At 38.5% G+C, this 18,691-nt stretch overlaps 1 long non-coding RNA gene across 1 annotated transcript in view; it reads right to left on the minus strand.

The window, feature by feature from the left end:
• The window catches only part of LOC127526781 (uncharacterized), a 43,242-nt gene that overhangs the window by 15,283 nt on the left and 9,268 nt on the right, over positions 1–18,691 (minus strand). The window contains exon 2 of the long non-coding RNA XR_007934215.1: positions 928–946. This is a non-coding gene — a long non-coding RNA (uncharacterized LOC127526781). The remainder of the gene's footprint in view (positions 1–927; positions 947–18,691) is intronic.

Raw genomic sequence — 18,691 nt, forward strand, 5'->3', positions numbered from 1 at the left:
TATATGTAGAAGAATGTTTTTGAAATTATTGGCTGAATGGATGCCCAGTGTTCAATTTGAATGGTGCAGTATGTGTAGAATGAGTGTTCCTTCCTATGTCGCTATGCTTGTCCTTTTCATCTCAAAGCTGTTGAGATGTTGCTGTTTCGATTTAGGCAGTTCAAAGTTAATATGCTTTCCTGAGGAATGTGTCTTTGACTTTACTTAGAGTTTAAGCCTATATGACTATATTTTTTCAGATAATGAAAATGCCAGAGGGTATTGCTATGATCTGATGCAAATTGGGACAGACTAGGACAATGCATCCCATTGATAGATTTTCTGTGACGTAAAAGTTGCAGGGAGTTTCATGTTTCACTAATCATTAACAAAACAGGCAGAGATATTATTAGTAAGTGAGTGAATGTTCATGTTAGAGAATTTTGCACACGTAAATAAAAATTGTGGTATGGTTCTATCATAACTTTCTTGCCAAAAATGTAATTGAACACATTTATCAATATATATGTGATATCTTTAAAGTTCTTTCAGTTAAGGCCTAACCAAAACCGATTATTTGGTGTTTTCTATTTTTTCTCATAGTATTACTCTCCATTATGTCTAAGTAGCTTGTTTTACCATGTTTGAGTGATATGGGAATGTTAGAATTTCAGATCTTGGACAATTAGGTAAAGCTAACCTCAGAAATAATATTAGGAGCTTTTATATTCATCCACCTAACTACTTGAGAAATTATTCCAGTTAATGTATTTATTTATATTAAGAATCATAATATAATTATATCTATAACCTTGTGATATTTGGTATATTTTATCAGATGCATAACAGATTTTATAAAATGCAAATTAGTGTTTTATTTATTTTAATATGACATACAAGTTTGTTAACAATGGCATAGAAGAAATGAAAAAAGAGAAGGGTACTTACATGAATATGCGAAAAGTGCCTGTAAGAGAAGACCAAAAAAAAAAAGTTAATAATTGACACTTCACATTATTCCAAATTTTAATTAGTGCTTGTTGAACATTAGAATTATGCATATAGTCATCAAATAATAATAATTAAATTATACAATGAACTATTTTATGGAATTTGGAAAGGTTTGTAGTTTTTCAATGTACATTTCTATTCTGTGACAGTAGTTTTAGAGAGTAATCACTCTGAACTTTACACTGAATTAGAACATTAGAACAATTTTGACGAGAACTGGCCATTCAGCCCAACAGACTCACCCAATCATCTTCACCTAGATACAACAAAATAACATTAAATCAAGATCTGAATGTCCCTAAAGTGCTATTCTCTACCATACACGGTCATTTATTCAATGTGTTAATGATTCTTTGTATAAAGAAGAACTTTCTAACATTTTCTCAGTGAGAAGTCAAGCAAAATGACCCTTTTATTTGGCTAACTAAAAAGCTTACAATATGCAAGCTTTCAGGTCAACTCAGGCCCCTTCTTCATGTTTCACAAAAATGTACCATTAGCAAATGTCCAAACTGTGTCCCAGTATTCTTGTTGATCAGTTTATTTTAAAGTAACAGCAGAAGCCCATTGAACTAATTCCCTTCATAATTTTAATTTAAAAACCAATTATAATAGGTTTGTTTTGTTTTCTCAGCCTAATGATGGCTTGTTTTTACATTCATGGACAGCTCTTTGGACTTCATATTGAGAGTTCACAGTGAGAGCTTCCAAATGCAAATTTCACACTTGGAATCAATTCCAGACTTTCAACTTGCTTAATAATTAATGAAATAATGAGGGACCTGCTATGGAATAGCTTGTCAGTCAAATGTTCATATACTATTGAGCCCCTAGAAATGGGGGGCTATGCAGAAAATGTCTCATATGATATTTTCTGGTAAACCCCTTAAATTAAAGCTGCAAGTCTACACCTTCAGTCACATAATGACTGCTTTATTTCAGATCCATTGTGGGTGGCATACACAGCCAAAATTATGTAAATTACGTCACCATCCAAAATACTATGGACCTGACTGTAGCTTACACATAATTACCCATGACATCGTGCTCTATAATGTAACATCCTTTTAGCTTTTTTGATTGCTTCTGTACACTGTCTGGATGTAGATAACAATACATCTAGTAATATGAATCCTAAGTCATCCTCAAAATGTATACCTTCAAGTTTAAAAGCTTGTTTATTCAGATTTAATATTTTTACTTCCTACCTGTAATACTTTACATATACTTGCATTGCTTGCCCACACCTGCATGTTGGCCAAGTCCCTCTGTAATGATTCAGCTGATTGTACATTACCTGCCCATCCTTCTAAATTAGTGTAATCTGTAAACCTGACCAACATCTTGTTTATTTTCTTATTCAGATTATTTATGTATAGTCAAAATAGTTTCAGTCCTGTGTGACACTAGGGGCTGCTGTTGCCCAGTGTAACCCACAGACAACACGTCCAGACACCAGGTAAAAGTCCCAGAAATAATTTTAATTTCTTTTATAATGTGCACAAAGCACCTCTACCTCCACAATACTCAATAATCAATACAATTATAATCAACAATAATCCTCTTCCCCACCCAGCAGCTCTGTCACTCTTCCTCCCAACTCCGGCTCTGCTTGCTGGGTTTCCCATAGTCCTTTATATAGTCCGTGACCCGGAAGTGCTTCTGTCCTTCTGTCCATGTGATTCCATAGCACTTCTGGGTTGGATGAAAACTCTTATTTTTCTTCAGCCCGGAAGTACTTCTGTTCTTCTGTCCCCGTGACTTGGGAGTACTTCCGGGCTATAATAGAAACAAAAGTCTTTGTGTCTCCCTGTAGCGCCCCTTGGTGGCACCCACGGTATCCAGCATGGCCGTGAAGCCAAACTCCATTTCCTATGATGTCCTACGGGCATCCGGGGCACCTCCATGTTGCAGGGGGGACTCCATCTACCAGCCTGGATGTGTTGGCCGGGGTAAACTGCCGGCCATCTCTCACACCTGGCATTAATCCTTGAGGGACATCACCTAATTCTGAAAAAAATTCCTTGCACTATAGCCCACTGTTCACAAGATTTAAGCCAATTTTATATACACCTAACACAGCACCCTGAATTTCCACTTCTTTTATTCTGAAAATTATTAAACCACTTAGTAAGTAATTAAAGCAAAAATATAAAATAATACTGTTTCACATTTCACTCCACCATTGCAAGTGAACCCAATTGAGTGCCACTAGGCAGAGTACTGAACATTTTGATTTCTCAAGGATTGCTTTGTATTTCTTTCAGAAGGGTGCCATTTAGGACTTTCCCATTAAAGATTCAATATGATCCTGGGAAGATGACCTAACCTAAGAAAGTCAAGAAGGAGAAACAAAGGACTGCCACTCTGGCCATGTGGCCTTTAAAGGGTAATAAGAGGTGAAGGGATTGATTTGTCTTTTCTTTGTTACTTATTCTCTAATATTATTGTCTAATCTTATTTGGTTTTCTCTCCTTGTAACCTTCTCTTTGACATCTTGTAAAGCATGATGAGCTACACTGTTTATATGAAATGTGTTACATAAATAAATGTTGATGTTGTTGTAAAAATTAATTATCCGCACATCCAGCCATCCATTTTTTGACTTCCATTGATCCAATAAATCCAACTTACATTAACTCAAACTACAATAATGTCACTGAAATTAAAATAAGCAGATGGACAGCAAAGGGAATCAGTCGTTAGTTCTGCTACTTCATTTATTCAGGGGCTTGTGTTCAAGTCTGACCTACAATCAATATCGATGTGAGAGCTTGCATGCTGTCCTTGTGTCTGTGTTGCTTTTCTTTCCACATCCTCAGTAGCAGCATGTTGTTACGTTTTAGCCATTATCCCACCAAGGTTGGGTTCAGATGTTTTATGTCTGTTGAGTTCATTCTTAATTCTCTTATTAATATTAATGTTATTTTGGTTGATTATGTTTTGGCAATGCATGTAAGCAGCTTGTGTTTATATTGGGAAACGGATGTTAAGGATGGAGCTGCCAGATAAGAGGAAAATAGGAAGGCCTAAGAGGAGGTTTATGGATGTGGTGATGGATGACATGCAGGTGATGGGTGTAACAGAATAAGATGCAGAGGACAGAAAGATATGGAAGAAGATGATCCGCTGTGGCAACCCCTAACGGGAGCGGCCAAAAGAAGAAGATGAAGAAGATGTAAGCAGCTTGTGTTATGTTCCATGTGTTTTGTTGGGTGGTCTCCTGAGAGGTGGAGCCACCTACCGAGTGCCACCAGAAACTGGCCTGTCACCTATAAATCCAAAGGGTCTGCCATTACATTTTGCCTGAAGAAGGGGCCTGAGTTGCCTCGAAAGCTTGCATATTGTAATCTTTTTAGTTAGCCAATAAAAGGTGTCATTTTGCTTGGTTTTTCTCTACATTGAAAATAATGATAAAGAATAAGAATATAAGCCTTATCAAAACTTATTCCAGTTACTGTACCTTTTCACGAGGTAAAGAGATTTCAGGTAATGAAATTTTCAGATGAGAATCCAGGTAAAACATCTTACCCCCTGGCAGCAAATTCTTTACTGATATTATCCATGTAAAAAGGTGATGCCACTATGCTTCTTTGCAGATTTTACATCCATCTGTGTATATATATATATATATATATATATATATATATATATATATATATATATATATATATATATATATATATATGGTCTCTTAGCTGCGAGTTGGAAAAGAAACACAGCTGCCCTTCAAAACTCACGGCCTAAACAGTATTTCAATGGGAAACAAATACACTCTTAACCAGCCTTTTGCTGGATCAGTTGCAGCTTTGCTCTTTTACCAGGAAAAATGCTTCTCGCATGATACTTAGAACATTTAAAAGATCGAGCGCTGGCCAGCCAATTGCTCACTCTTCTGTCCTCTCTTCCCTAAACCGCATCTGCCGCAGCTGCTGTTTCTAAGACAGTGAACCTGCTTGACAAAGAATACTTTGTGTTCTTTTAAGCTGCTGTTTCCCATTTGCTGCATGTGCACTCATGTAACCGAAGGCAAACTCCTGTTAAATAAACTCTTGAGTCTGTTCCTTTCTGTTAAATAAAGTTAATACTCCTTGGAAACCCTGTCTCCTGTGCAACTCTACAACTGAAGCTTTACAATATATACAGTATGTTTGTGTGTGTGTGTGTGTGTGTGTGTGTGTGTGTGTACAATATCCTTATACTGTATCTTTTGAAATGCCAACATATTCTTTTAACTCATATCATGCTAAAATTGAATACCTGGTCTAATAATATATCATGGTGACCATAACAGGAACCTTGTTTAGCTATTATTGAGAATTAAATTATTCCTATTTATTATTAAATTATTTTATTTTTGTTACACTTTTCCATAATATTCATATTTCCATACTACTATTCTCAAAACTGCTATTTAAAATAACATCAGTTGGAGACTTCCAGTCTCCTTTTAAATAAGGTCTAAATTTTGAATCTAGTATATTTCTCCTAAAACACAGCAGTATTTGGCCTATTCCTACTAATAACGAATTTCTCTGAGTTGATGAAAAAGCACCCAAACATGTTCTATGTGCTTTGTGCTAAATTTATGTAAAACTGTTAGCATGTTGAATCCTGCAAGTGCCTGTCATCCATAATCCAATACACTGTGATAATTGCCCGGACACCACCAGTCGGAGACCACATATTTATCTAAATACCTTTATTTCTCTTCTCAACACACACAAGTCAGTCCCACACAACTCCCACAATGCTTCTAGCCTCAGTCTCCCTTCTCCTGGGCCTTCTCTCTCCTTGTCCCTGGGCCACCTGCACTCTCTTTCCAGTAGCTTCGTCCTCTTGCTGCTCCCGACTCCAGCTCGTTGATTGGAGGGAGGCAGTCCCTCTTATCCTCACCCGGATGAGCTCCAGCTGCTCTCAATGACATCACGTCCTGGTGTGGCGGAAGCGTCAGAAGAGCACCCGGAAGCACTCCAGGTGACCCTGGATGGATTGTCCTCCATTTGTGTGGCGGAAGTAAATAAGTCCCGGGCTCCATGAGGCTTTGGGGCGCCCCCTGGCGGTGACCAGAGGCCCCAACGGTCTTGAGCGTCCCTGCTTCCCTTCCGTGGGCCTCTTCTACTCCCAGGGCGGTTGCCCCCTCGTGGCCCGGAGGACAAATATACCACCACCTAGTCCTTCCAAGCGTCCCGGCCGGGTCTGACCCCCAGCCATGTACGACAACACATTCAGTTAAATAAGAAATTTAAGTAAAATCCTTCCATTGCCTGATTTCCCAGATGTAAGTCTCATGAGACTGAGTACAAAGACTAATAGACTGAATAGCAGTTTCTACCCTGTTGCTATTAGGGCACTGAATGCCACCTAATGACCTCCAATGCAGCAGTACAATAGATGACATTTTGTGCAATAGTGTTCATGTGCAATAAGGTCTTATGTTGAATGTTTGTGTTCTACCTTATTTCTTCTTATCCTTTTTGTAATTATATTTATTTATATTTTGACACCACAGGGACTGCACCTAATTTTGTTGTATTTGTTACAATGACAATAAAGATATTCTGATTCTGATTTTACAATAAACCACTTCCATATAATCTCTTGTATGTAACTTCCACTGTAAAATCAAACCTCTTTTTTAAAAAAATAATTTAATCAGTTTATTAAAATTACAGGTAATTGCAATAGGCCCTACACGAATAAGGCAATGACAGGTCATCCTCAGGCTTCTCTGTTGGGATATTTAATGATTTTTTTGCCATGATTTTGGTAACAGTTCCTTTGATCAAAATCATATTAAACAGATTTAAAATGAAATTACCTTCCTATACTGAGAAAATATGTTTTCAGTAATTCCTTCAGAAATTGCTGACAAATATTACATTCAGACCAATCCTTGTATATATAAATAATTTACTTCCATAATGATTTCTGGTCTCTCTAAATTATTCTTTCATGTATTTGCCTTCAGCTTTCCTAAAAGATTCTGGTAGTAAATTAGCTTCAATTAAATAATAAAAAAATAAGTTTAGCTACTATCATTGTCTCTTTTTTTATCCCACTTTCATTAAGTAATTCTGTATTGATATTCACATCTTTCATTTGTATGTTTTGTTGATTGCCTTGAGTATTTTATTGTGTTTACCATACCGTATCATACACTAAAGGCAGGGGCACCTCACAGTTCCTTGCAGACAGACTTTTTTTGTTGTTCTTCATTTCGCCTTATACAATTTCAGTATTAGGAATTTGTAAGTTTTCGCATACCCCTTGGGGTCAGAGTGTAGGGTCAGCCATTGTACTTTGTCCCTTGAGCAATTACATGTAAGGGTGTTGCTCAAGGGCCAGCAGAATAGGATCTCTTTTGGCAGTGACGGGGATTCGAACTGGCAACTTTCTGGATACCAGCTCAGATCCTTAACCTCAGAGCACCACTCCACCTTACATTGTGTAAGTAGTTGACTCTTTGTCATTTGCATATTTAAGACAGTCTTCCACATTAATGAGAGAAATGACATCTGAATTGTTGCATTTATTAAAAATATTCCGCATGGTTGGGAGGAAGGAGAATCTACTCCATATTCTTATGTCCTGGTTTCTTGAACACCCTCTAGTGGTTACAATTCTTACAAAACATGCATAATAATCTGTGTCATGGGTATAAATAAAGAAAATATGTCATAAGTTGAAATAAATTAATAAATATGTTTTTATAAAGTTTTTAAAGCGATACCAGGCAGGAACTTGTCTCTGCATGTACAGTAAATTATCTATTAAAAGGGCTCAGATAAATGTGATAATCTCCGTGACAATTTTGGTTGAACTGTATCTTTTTGCTGCAGCATGTTTAGTAATAGTCTTACACACTATAGTTTGTTGAAAACCAAATTAATATATACAGTATATTGTAGAAACATATGCAAACATTTAAGGTCATTTTCTTGATGTTATCGACTAATAGTTTCTTTTTGTGATGTTTAATTGCATTACTGTAAGAAGAAGACATTATTAATTAATATACTTAGATCACTCTGTTATATTTATAGAAGACAATAATTCTAGTCACTAAACTGAGATGAAATTAATAATCAATTAGTATCATCACATGTTGAGTTATTTTAATATTTGTAAAGTAATGCAAACTGCTGGTCCACATGATTGTTAATTGCAGTGAGGTAATCACCCTGAAAAATGGAATGGAACATAAAACTGGCTAATTTAAAAAATAAATCATTTAGTGTTAAAATCAGTTTAATTTCAAAAACTACTGTTGCTTCTAAAATGTTTCAATTAAAAGTTGTAAATAAAAGCACTAAAAAAGAAAACACTTAAAAAAAATCATCATTCCAATATAATAGTTGATGAAACGTTTAATTATTTTATTTGCTTAAACAGGTGTTTCACTGATTATGTGGCATAAACAATATATGAATCTATCATTAATCTTTTCTTTTAAAAATTGCCCGATTTCTGGATATATTTAAAACTACATATAGCACTCATTTGGGTTTCAAGGCAGTGTGGTGTAGTGGTGAAGGCCTTGGACTTCAAACCCTGAAGTTGTGGCTGTTAACCCTACAGCTCACATTTTGTAACCAGGAGTGAGTCACTTTGACCGGCCTGTGCTCCAACTGAAAAAACAAAAAAATAAATGTAACCAATTGAATCGTAAATGTTATAAGTTGCCTTGGATAAAGGCGTCAGTCAAATAAGTAAATGTAAATGTCTCATTCCTCAATGAGGCTAGGCTTAGACTTTTTGAAGACTGTACATTCTCAGTGGACTGCATGAGGTTTCTAAGGCACATACTGTACGTTCTGGCCCTCCGCAATGCTAACATTGGATTCAGCAAGTCAGAAAATTGATGTATGAGTAGTTAGCAGAGATGAGCATCAGTCTTAATTATGTACAAAAATGAGATTGTAGTGGTGTCTCACATTTTGAACCTTAGATATGTTGTCCTGTGGAGTTCTAACTGTATTTTCTTTATATTTTATCTGTAGGAGAAACAGTTCAAACATATATTACTCAGTTTCACTTGTATGCAGATCTTACTTCCCTGTATCTGTTGATTTGTGCATTTGATGAATCTTAGTGAACAGAGCACAAGACAGCAAAAGATGTAGGTGAAGAACATGTGTCAGTGTTTCTTGAAGTCAATAATGAGAACATCAATCCCATGTTTTTTAATTGTCAGGTAATAATAATAATAATAATAATAATAATAATAATAACATCCTCATCTGTCCATCCATCCTTCCATTATCCAACCCGCTATATCCTAACACAGGGTCATGGGGGTCTGCTGGAGCTAATCCCAGCCAACACAGGGTGCAAGGCAGGAACAAATCCCCAGTCAGGGCACCAGCCCACCGCAGGGTGCATACACACACACACACCAAGCACACACTAGGGACAATTTAGGATCGCCAATGCACCTAACCTGCATGTCTTTGGACTGTGGGAGGAAACCCACACAGGACATGGGGAGAACATGCAGACTCCACACAGGGAGGACCCAGAAAACGAACCCAGGTCTCCTTACTGCAAGGCAGCAGCGCTACCACTGCACCACCGTGCCACACAATAATAATATTATTATTATTAATATTATACATTTTATTTATTCACAAAAATGTCCTGCGGTGGGTTGGCACCCTGCCCGGGATTGGTTCCTGCCTTGTGCCCTGTGTTGGCTGGGACTAGCTCCAGCAGACCCCCGTGACCCTGTGTTCGGATTCAGCGGGTTGGAAAATGGATGGATGGATATTCACAAAAATTCAGAAAGAACAACAGGGTGTATCAGGGGTTGCCAACTCTGGTCCTGGAGCTACAGGTTTTCATTCTAACCCTTTTTCTTAATGAGTGACCTGTTTTTCCTGCTGATGAACTTCTTTTGAACTAATTATAATTGACTTGCTCTTTGAAGACTCAGACTCCTTAATTGTTTCTTTTTCCTTAATTAGCAGCCAAACAATAATGAGATACAAAATGAACCAAAAATAACTGGTGTCCATCACACAATATCTGAAAATAAAGGAAGATGAAGGTCTCGGGAATGTAGATCTGTTCAGGTCCCCAAAACATTTTACCAGCGCTCTTAGAAAGAGAAAAATCAACAATTTTGGAAATTGCTAATGCACCACGAGAGCAGCAACAGCAAGCCACAAAAATTAAAGAACGAGTTTAATTAACGACAAGAATCGGCACCCTCATCATTCAGCTGGTTGAGTTGAAATTGATTGGAGTTTGAGGCCCTGACTTTTTTGGTCTTCTGTCAGCTCCCTCACATCACATTTCATTTCTGTTTGGGTGCCATTAAAGGAAAGAACTGAAGCAATTCAGGGGAACAAATAAGAAAAAAGCAATTCATTTAAATGAATTTACAAGACTGCGGTGGCTTGGCACCCCCTGGGGTATATACAACATTGAATAAAAATAATATCCTAATGAAATATTAGATAAAAATAAATACAGAATATACAAAAGCATTGAACAATAAAAGAGACAATAAAACATAAAATGGAAAAATACAAATACTTCAAGAAAGCCATGAACAAAAAACAGAAGTTTGTTAATCAAAAACAGTCATCCTAAGCAATGAGACAAAGAGAATAAACTTAACGAAGGGTCAGAATGTAAATTCTCTGAATAAATGAGCTTTATGTTGTTTTTTATAAATATTGAATTTAGGGAGGTCCTTCCAAGGTCTGGGTGCTATAGAGCTGGAGGCCCTGTCACCCATAGAGCGCAGGTTAGTTTTGGGTACAATAAAATTTGCCAGAATCAGTTGACCTTAGCAGGTGGAACAAGGACATAGTGATGGTGGAGGGTTACTCGTGTAGTCCAGTGCAAGGTCATTTAAAAGCTTTAAAGGTTATTAGTAGAGTTTTCTATTCAGTCCTGTAAGGCACAGGGAGGCAGTGAAGGCGGAACAGAACAGGTTTTATGTGCTTGCTGTTGGCGGGTCTGCGTAAGGAATCTTATAGCAGAGTTTTAACTGGAGCTGTGATAAAAGACGAATAGGCCAATGGAGGATGTCATAATAGCATGGACACATTTCTCAGCATTAGAAAAGGATAGGAATGAGAGGACACAGGATATGTTACAGAGGTGGAAGTAAGAAAGTTTATTCATATGACTTATATGGGTAGAATAGGAAAGAGAGGAATCAAAAATGACACTAAAACCATAAAGTCTGATAAAATCATCACCAAGTGTAACTAAAACGTTGCTTATTTTCTTAAGCTGCATTTTTATGCAAATTAGCCGGACTGTGGTATTGCTGCAGTTTATTTTTAGAGAGTTACATTCCATCCAGGTTTTAATTTCACCTGAAGCAAATTGTGAGCTGAGCAAACTCTGATAAACTTTCACTTTTAACACTTACATGGATCTGAGTATCATTCACATAAAAATTATAACTCATTCTAAAGCTATGAGCAATGTGGCCAAGAAGAGGTATGTGGATACAGAACAGTACAGGGTAGTATAAGGGTAGTAACTGGCGCTGACCTGGGCCTGCTGTTGTCAAGTCTAACAAAGTCTTGCCTATCAGTTACTGTAAATAGGGACTTAAAGCACTGGAAGGGCAGTGCCAGAGGATACTCAGAATGTTCTCCATTCTGGACAGTAGAATGTCATGTTCAACAGTATCAAATGCTGCACTAATGTCTAACAGATCTGATATGTTATACTGCCACATCACACGCTGCATATTTAAAAAAAGCTATACAGGGGGTCCTCGGGTTACAACATCTCGACATACGACGTTTCGAGTCTTACGACGCCTCACTCCTATAAAAAACTTTAAAAAATTGAGACGTGAGTGTTTCGCCTTTACACCGTTAGCGTTTTGTACTTACAGACTACGTGGGCGAACTGGTTTTGGTTGCGCGCAGCGGAAGAATACGCAGTAACACGGCGTTATGAGTGAGGGAGGTTGGCGACTGGTTTGGTTGCGTGCAGAGGAAGCGTTCTGTTTTTGTTGCTTTGTTTGGCGACTTTATGGCCCTTATCATGGCTCTAAATGAAAGTCTGAGTCTTCAGATGGTAGTGCTTCGAAGAGGAATAGACATCACAATGGAAGTGAAATTAGACACTGTAAAGAGATCAGAAGGAATAAAGGTAAGGAAATTTTTTACACTCATTTTTTTGTCATTTTTTCTGTTACTACAGTACAGTGTACAGTACAGTATATTTATGTCCTTTTCCCTTTTTCCTGTGGCTTAGTTGTGTTTTTAGATTCTAGTTCTAGATTAGGATTTTGTAAATGTCTTAGGATAGGCAAGTGACTTAGGCTAGGGTGTGTTTCGACTTACACCAAAATTCAGGTTACATCACTTTCGTAGGAACGGAACTGTGTTGTCACCCGAGGACCCCCTGTAATTAAAATGAAATAAAAACACACAAAGGTAAAGATCAAATGAGTCTTCCTTAATGATTGAAAATCTATAAATTGGATCAAAATGTGATGTTGCTTCCTTGCAGAAAAGAACAGAGGTGAGCAATGGTAGGAAAAGAAGGCAATCTTTACAAAAGGGGAGCTATAACAACTTATGGAGGAGGTGCAAAAAATAAGAAGTGGCGTTATCAAAAGCTTTTGAAAACCTCCGAGGGCACTCGACAACAGTGTAGAGCTTTGGTGTCCTCAGCCAGGTACGAGATAAGAAAGCTTTTAGGAAACTCACAACCTGCCCTCCTGACATTTTTCATTATTGTCTTTAATTAATTTGATTCAAAGAGTTAAAAATGTGAGGAGTGATAAAACTCAAATATTTAGATTTATTTTGATATTCACAATTTCCAAGAGAAGAAAAAGCGTATTATGAAAAATGACATAACATAATAGGCATAAGCTGAAAGGACACTTGAAAGCAAATTAACACTGTAATTACATTATTCTCCTTTAGCACAAAATGACATAATCAAAAGAAAATGGAATACACAAGAAACCACAGCTAACATCACTCTTCAAATCTTCATGCACGTAAGTAAATAGGAAAAGGCTAAAATAAAAAGTAATATCATTGGATGGTTTTTCCTATGGTTTATTATCATGTTTTATCATGATATTCAGAAGAGAATAGTGTTCATTATGTTTTGCTTATGTAATAAACTTTAATCATTTATTGTAAAAATAGCATGTTAGTGGCTATTAGAATTTCAAATACATTCAAATATATACAAATATTGTTTTTTAAAATAAAACATTCTTCAATTATTGCCCGACTGTTCCACTACCAACATAAAGGGTAATTTCATAGGATTAACTGAAAGGGAAATTTGGACAAGGAAATGAACCAATGTATTGGTTATTAGAACATTGGAACACTCTAGATGAGAACAGGCCATTCAGCCCAACAAAGCTCGCCACTCCTATCCACTTATTTCTTCCAAAAAAAGTTTTGAAAGTCCCTAAAGTCTTACTGTCTACCACACTACTTGGTCACTTATTCCAAGTGTCTGTCGTTCTTTGTGTAAAGAAAAACTTCCTAATGTTTGTGTGAAATTTCCCCTTAACAAGTTTCCAACTGTGTCCCCGTGTTCTTGATGAACTCATTTTAAAATAAAAATCTCGATCCACTGAACAAATTCAAATTCATGATTTTAAACTCTCAGTAAGGTCTCCTCTTAATCTTCTTTTGCTTAAACTGTAAAGGCTCAGCTCTTTTAATCTTCCCTCATAACTTATCCCTGGTAGTCCTGGACTCAGCCTAGTTGCCCTTCTCTGGACCCTTTCTCTTGCTGCTATGTCCTTTTTGTAGCCTGGAGACCAAAACTGCACCCAGTACTCCAGATAAGGCCTCACCAGTGTGTTATAAAGGTTGAGCACAACCTCCTGTGACTTGTACTCACACACTCAAGGCGCTATATAATCTGTTAGCCTTCTTAATGGTTTCTGATCACTGTCGGGAAGTCAATAGCTTAGAGTCCACTGTGACTCCTAAGTCCTTCTCATAAGGTGGACTCTCGATTTTCTGACCACCCATTGTGTATTCAAACCTCACATTTTTACTTCCTATGTGTAATTCTTTACATTTACTGACATTAAATTTCATCTGCCATAAATCTGCTCAATCCTGTCTACTGTCCAAGTCCTTCTGTAATGATACAACAGATTCTAAATTATCGGTATTGGTTATGTTAAATGACTATTCTCAGTTTTACTTTGGGGATTGCTGAGATGTTTTTGACATTTACTTCTAAAACTGAAAACCACATTTAAAGGAGATAAACACAGTGAAGGGCTTTTCTTGTTAGATGAAATATGTAGGACTTTTTTGTGCATCTTTTTACCTATGGGGACATAGTTTCAGCTTAGATTCAGTCAAATATAAAGGTAATAATTCATAATTCATATATTGCAGAAGTGAATTACAATGTTTAGCATTTTTTCATCATGACCCACACATGAAGATACTATTATATGAGGATGTTCATCACAATCACAGGACTGTAAGAAGTAAGAGTCTTTAGTTACAGGTCTCTCAAACTGCCTCAGCCACCTCAGATTACATCAAGTGACGCACTTGGACACATCATCAGTGATATTACTTGGGGTAATCAGACACTCTAATCTAGGCAAGCCAACCTAAAGTGATCAGTTCCCAGCCTACATCTAAATGGCATGTGACCACAAATTGCCTCTCTTCATCCACAGCCATCTTGAAGCTTTTTCTTTCTGCCTGAGTTATTTTCCTGATGGTCCTTCTTCAGTGGGCCACCAATAAGGCCTAGGGAGGCTGAAGACCTATCACAGAGACCTGACCTGCAAACCCTTGCCAGCCCACTTCTATGAGTACACAACATGATGTTGCCTCGATCTACTGCACTCCTCTGGCAAGTCGTGTACACTTGGCTTTCTTCCTGTCATTAGCTTCCTCCATCCATTTTTCTCTAGGCAACCGTGAGCTCCAGTATGACCACCTTCCTTGATGTCTGCAAGACCAGCGTGATATCCAGTCTTAGAGTGGTCTTTACAATGTGCTTCTGGTTTCCCACCTTCAACTACCAGTCAGTTACTTTTCTAAGTAGTCTAGCTGTTACTCTTAACTGAGGCTTGTGCCATCAGATGAAGGTGATGCCCATCCCTGTTGGCCTCAGGCACTTAGGCTGAATATTAGTGATACAGATGGTCTCAGCATCACCTTCAGCACCTGGCTGTGGCTTCACTGATAGCGTTCTTCACCTAGGGGTTATGGGTAACAAATGGTGATATGCTCAAGTGTTCCTCTCCTGAGGCACAAGGGACACACTGGTGAGTCAAACTTTCCCCAACAGAACAGGCTGGATGAAGAACTTAATGTGAAAATATTTAGCATCCCACAACTTGGAGCAAGGAGATTTTATGGTCTGTTCCCTTTTTTATCCATTCACCTTAACGCTACATCACATCCCTACCACCTGATTCACACACAATTCTTCATCTCTAGCTTTTGAGACCTTTTGAGGCCAGAAGTCCATATGACCGTTATCATCAAGTTCTTCTATGAGAACCCTGAATACAATGAGGACTGATTGAAGTCATTTATGTTAGGTAGAATGCCTAGAGGGGGCTGGGTGGTCTCGTGGCTTGGAACCCCTGAAGATTTTACTTTTTTTTCTCTAGCAGTCTGGAATTTTTTTTTGTTTTTCTGTCCTCCCTGGATATCAGACCTCACTGTTATTCTATGTTAATTAGTGTTTATAATTTTTATTATTTTTATATTTTTTATTTCTTCATCTTGTAAAGCACTTTGAACTACATCATTTGTATGAAAATGTGCTCTAGAAATAAATGTTGTTGTTGTTGTTTTGATCCAGGCCTTTAATGACCTTTGGGGCTCGGCCATCAGCAGTGTGTCTGTCTGCGGAGAGAGTGTCGACCTCGTCGAGAGGTTTACTTACCTCGGCAGTGACATTCATGTGTCTGGGTGACTCTTCCTATGAAGTCAGTAGACGGACTGGCAGAGCATGGGGGGATCATGAGGTCGCTGGAAAGGGGTGTGTGGCACTCCCGATATCTGCAAAAGGACGAAGGTCCAGTCTTTAGAGTCCTGGTGCTTCCTGTCTTGCTATATGTGTTGCGAGACCATGGAGGCTATCCAGTGACCTGAGACAATTAGTGGACTCCTTCAGTACTGTGTCTCTCCGGAAAAATCCTTGGGTTACTGACTTTGCGTCGAATGAGCGGTTGCCTCATGGAGTTATGAATGAGGCACATTACCTTCATTGTGAGGGATCATCAGTTATGGCACTACGGCCATGTGGCGTGTTTCCTCGAGGATGATCCAGCTTGTAAGATCCTCATTGTTGGGGACCTGAGGGGCTGGACCAGGCCAAGGGGTCGCCCACGTAACACCTGGCTGTGGCAGATAGAGGGGTCACTTCCAGAGGGTAGGACTGGACCGCGTGTCTGCCTGGGGGGTTGTCAACCGGGATCCCAGGTTGTTTCATTGTGTAGTGGGTGCGGCAATGCACTGTACCAGTGCATACTCCCCAACTCGACTTGGGTTGAACTTGTTGTTGTTTTTGAATCAGTCAGGACACAGGCACAGGAGCAATCTCTTACTTTGCTCGGCCTGATGGCACTGACCCCACCACCACACTGTGACGTAGCCAGGACTGTAATCTAGAATTCACTTATTAGACGTTTGTTAGTCATTATTAGATGTTTGGCAGTCATTACATTGTGTTTTTGAGTGATCCTTTTCTCTTCCTGGTACCCTTTTTTGATTCCGGGGAGCCACTGCTGCTTAATTAAGCCATTGGTTCTGTCCATTAAACATCTCCTCAGATTGACTGAGCAAATTAGAACCCTACAGTTACTAAACACATTATATTTTTATTACAGTTTTCGCAATCTCTACAGTTGTTAACTTTAGAATATGACGGATGAAGAACATTCATTAACGTTATGGTTATTTTTAATAATTTTTCCTAAAATTATCCTTTTTTTTTTTTTGCGTCTACCTTTTTTTTTTTTACTGGGAACTCAGAGAGCTAGAGGGAAAATATCTAATGGTCTCTTCAAGACAAATTTCCACCTATCTGTGTCTTGTTTCCAGTGGGTCTTGTCGTGCTTCTAGTGGATGATTGCAGAGCTGATATGCAAAACATTGGCACGCCAGACATAGAATTGCTATTTGTGGTCCGTAAGCTTTGCCTTTAGTTTACATGTGTTTTACTGTATGTAGCTGACTTTTGTATGCGAAATTACTTAGAAATCACAATAGGCCCATTGTTTGAATAACTCAACAGTACAATATGAACAGAAGGCAAATTGAGGGAAACTACAGCAGTATCAAATGATGAGAAACTGGTGGGGACCTACAGTCTTACCCAGTTCATTAGTCAGAAGACCATAGTAATTTAAAAATTAAAGTATTCATTGGCAGATGCCATATTAATACTTTTTTTTCTATGTAAACAGAATACATTTTATGTAAGTAGAAAAAAAACAGTGAAGTATACGTCCTTGCAAGATGGTGCTGGGCAATGACAATACTGATATATTAAAATCATTTGGAGCAAAAAGTCATAAATTGGGAGACAAAGTCTACTTCCCAAAACTAATTATATGTGTTTTGACTTAATTGTGCTGTAATGCTGATGCTAATCCATCCATTTTCTGAGTCTTTTAGTTCTATATAAGGTCACAAGGACCCATAGCCTTGTCTAGCAGTGGAACAACATTCAGTCACATGGCACATTTATGCACACAAATTGCATTTCAAACCTATTATATCATGTACACTGATCAGCCACACCATTAACACCACTGAGAAGTGAACTGAATAACATGAATATCTCGTTACAGTGGCACCTGTCATGGGGTGGGATATAATTATGTAGCAAGTGAACAGTTGGTTCTTGAAGGTGATGTATTGAAAGAAGGACAAATGGGCAAATGTAAGGTCTGAGCAACTTTTGACAAGGGCCAAATTGTAATGGCTAGATGACTGGGGTCAGAGGACCTCCAAATGGAAGGCCTTGTGAGGTGTTCTCAATATGCAGTGGCTAGTACCTACCAAAAGTGGTCCAAGGATGGAACCCGGTGACAGGGTCTTAGGTACCCAAGGCCCACTGGTGCACAATGGGAACAAAAGGTAAACCATTCTGGTCAGATCCTGCAGAAAAGCTACTGTAGCACAAATGTCTGAGAAAACGTAACACTGGCCATGAGAGAAAGGTGTCTGAACACACAGTGCATATCAGCTTGTTGAAAAAGTGCTGTGTTGACCCCAGTCCACCACTGAAATTGCCAACAATGGGCATATGAATATCAGAACGGATTATGGAGCAATGAGAGAGGTTACCTTATCTGATGAATCATGTTTTCTTTAGAATATGTGGACAGGCGGGTGCATGTGCGTCATTTTCCTAGGGTTGAGATGGCAGCAGGATGCACTGTGGGAAGAAGATAAGCCAGCGGAGGTAGAGTGATGCGCTGGGCAATGTTAGTCAGTCAGTCATTGTCTAACCTGCTGTATCCTAACACAGGGTCACAGGGGTCTGCTGGAGCCAATCCATGCCAGCACAGGGCGCAAGGCAGGAACAAACTCTGGGCAGGGCGCCAGCCCACCGTAGGGCACACACACACCCACACACCAAGGACAATTTAGGATCACCAAGGCACCTAACCTGCATGTCTTTGGACTGTGGGAAGAAACCGGAGCACCAGGAGGAAACCCACGCAAACACGGGGAGAACATGCAAA

The sequence above is a fragment of the Erpetoichthys calabaricus genome, chromosome 2 (genome assembly GCF_900747795.2).
Source record: "Erpetoichthys calabaricus chromosome 2, fErpCal1.3, whole genome shotgun sequence".
NCBI classification, from domain to species: Eukaryota; Metazoa; Chordata; class Cladistia; order Polypteriformes; family Polypteridae; genus Erpetoichthys; species Erpetoichthys calabaricus.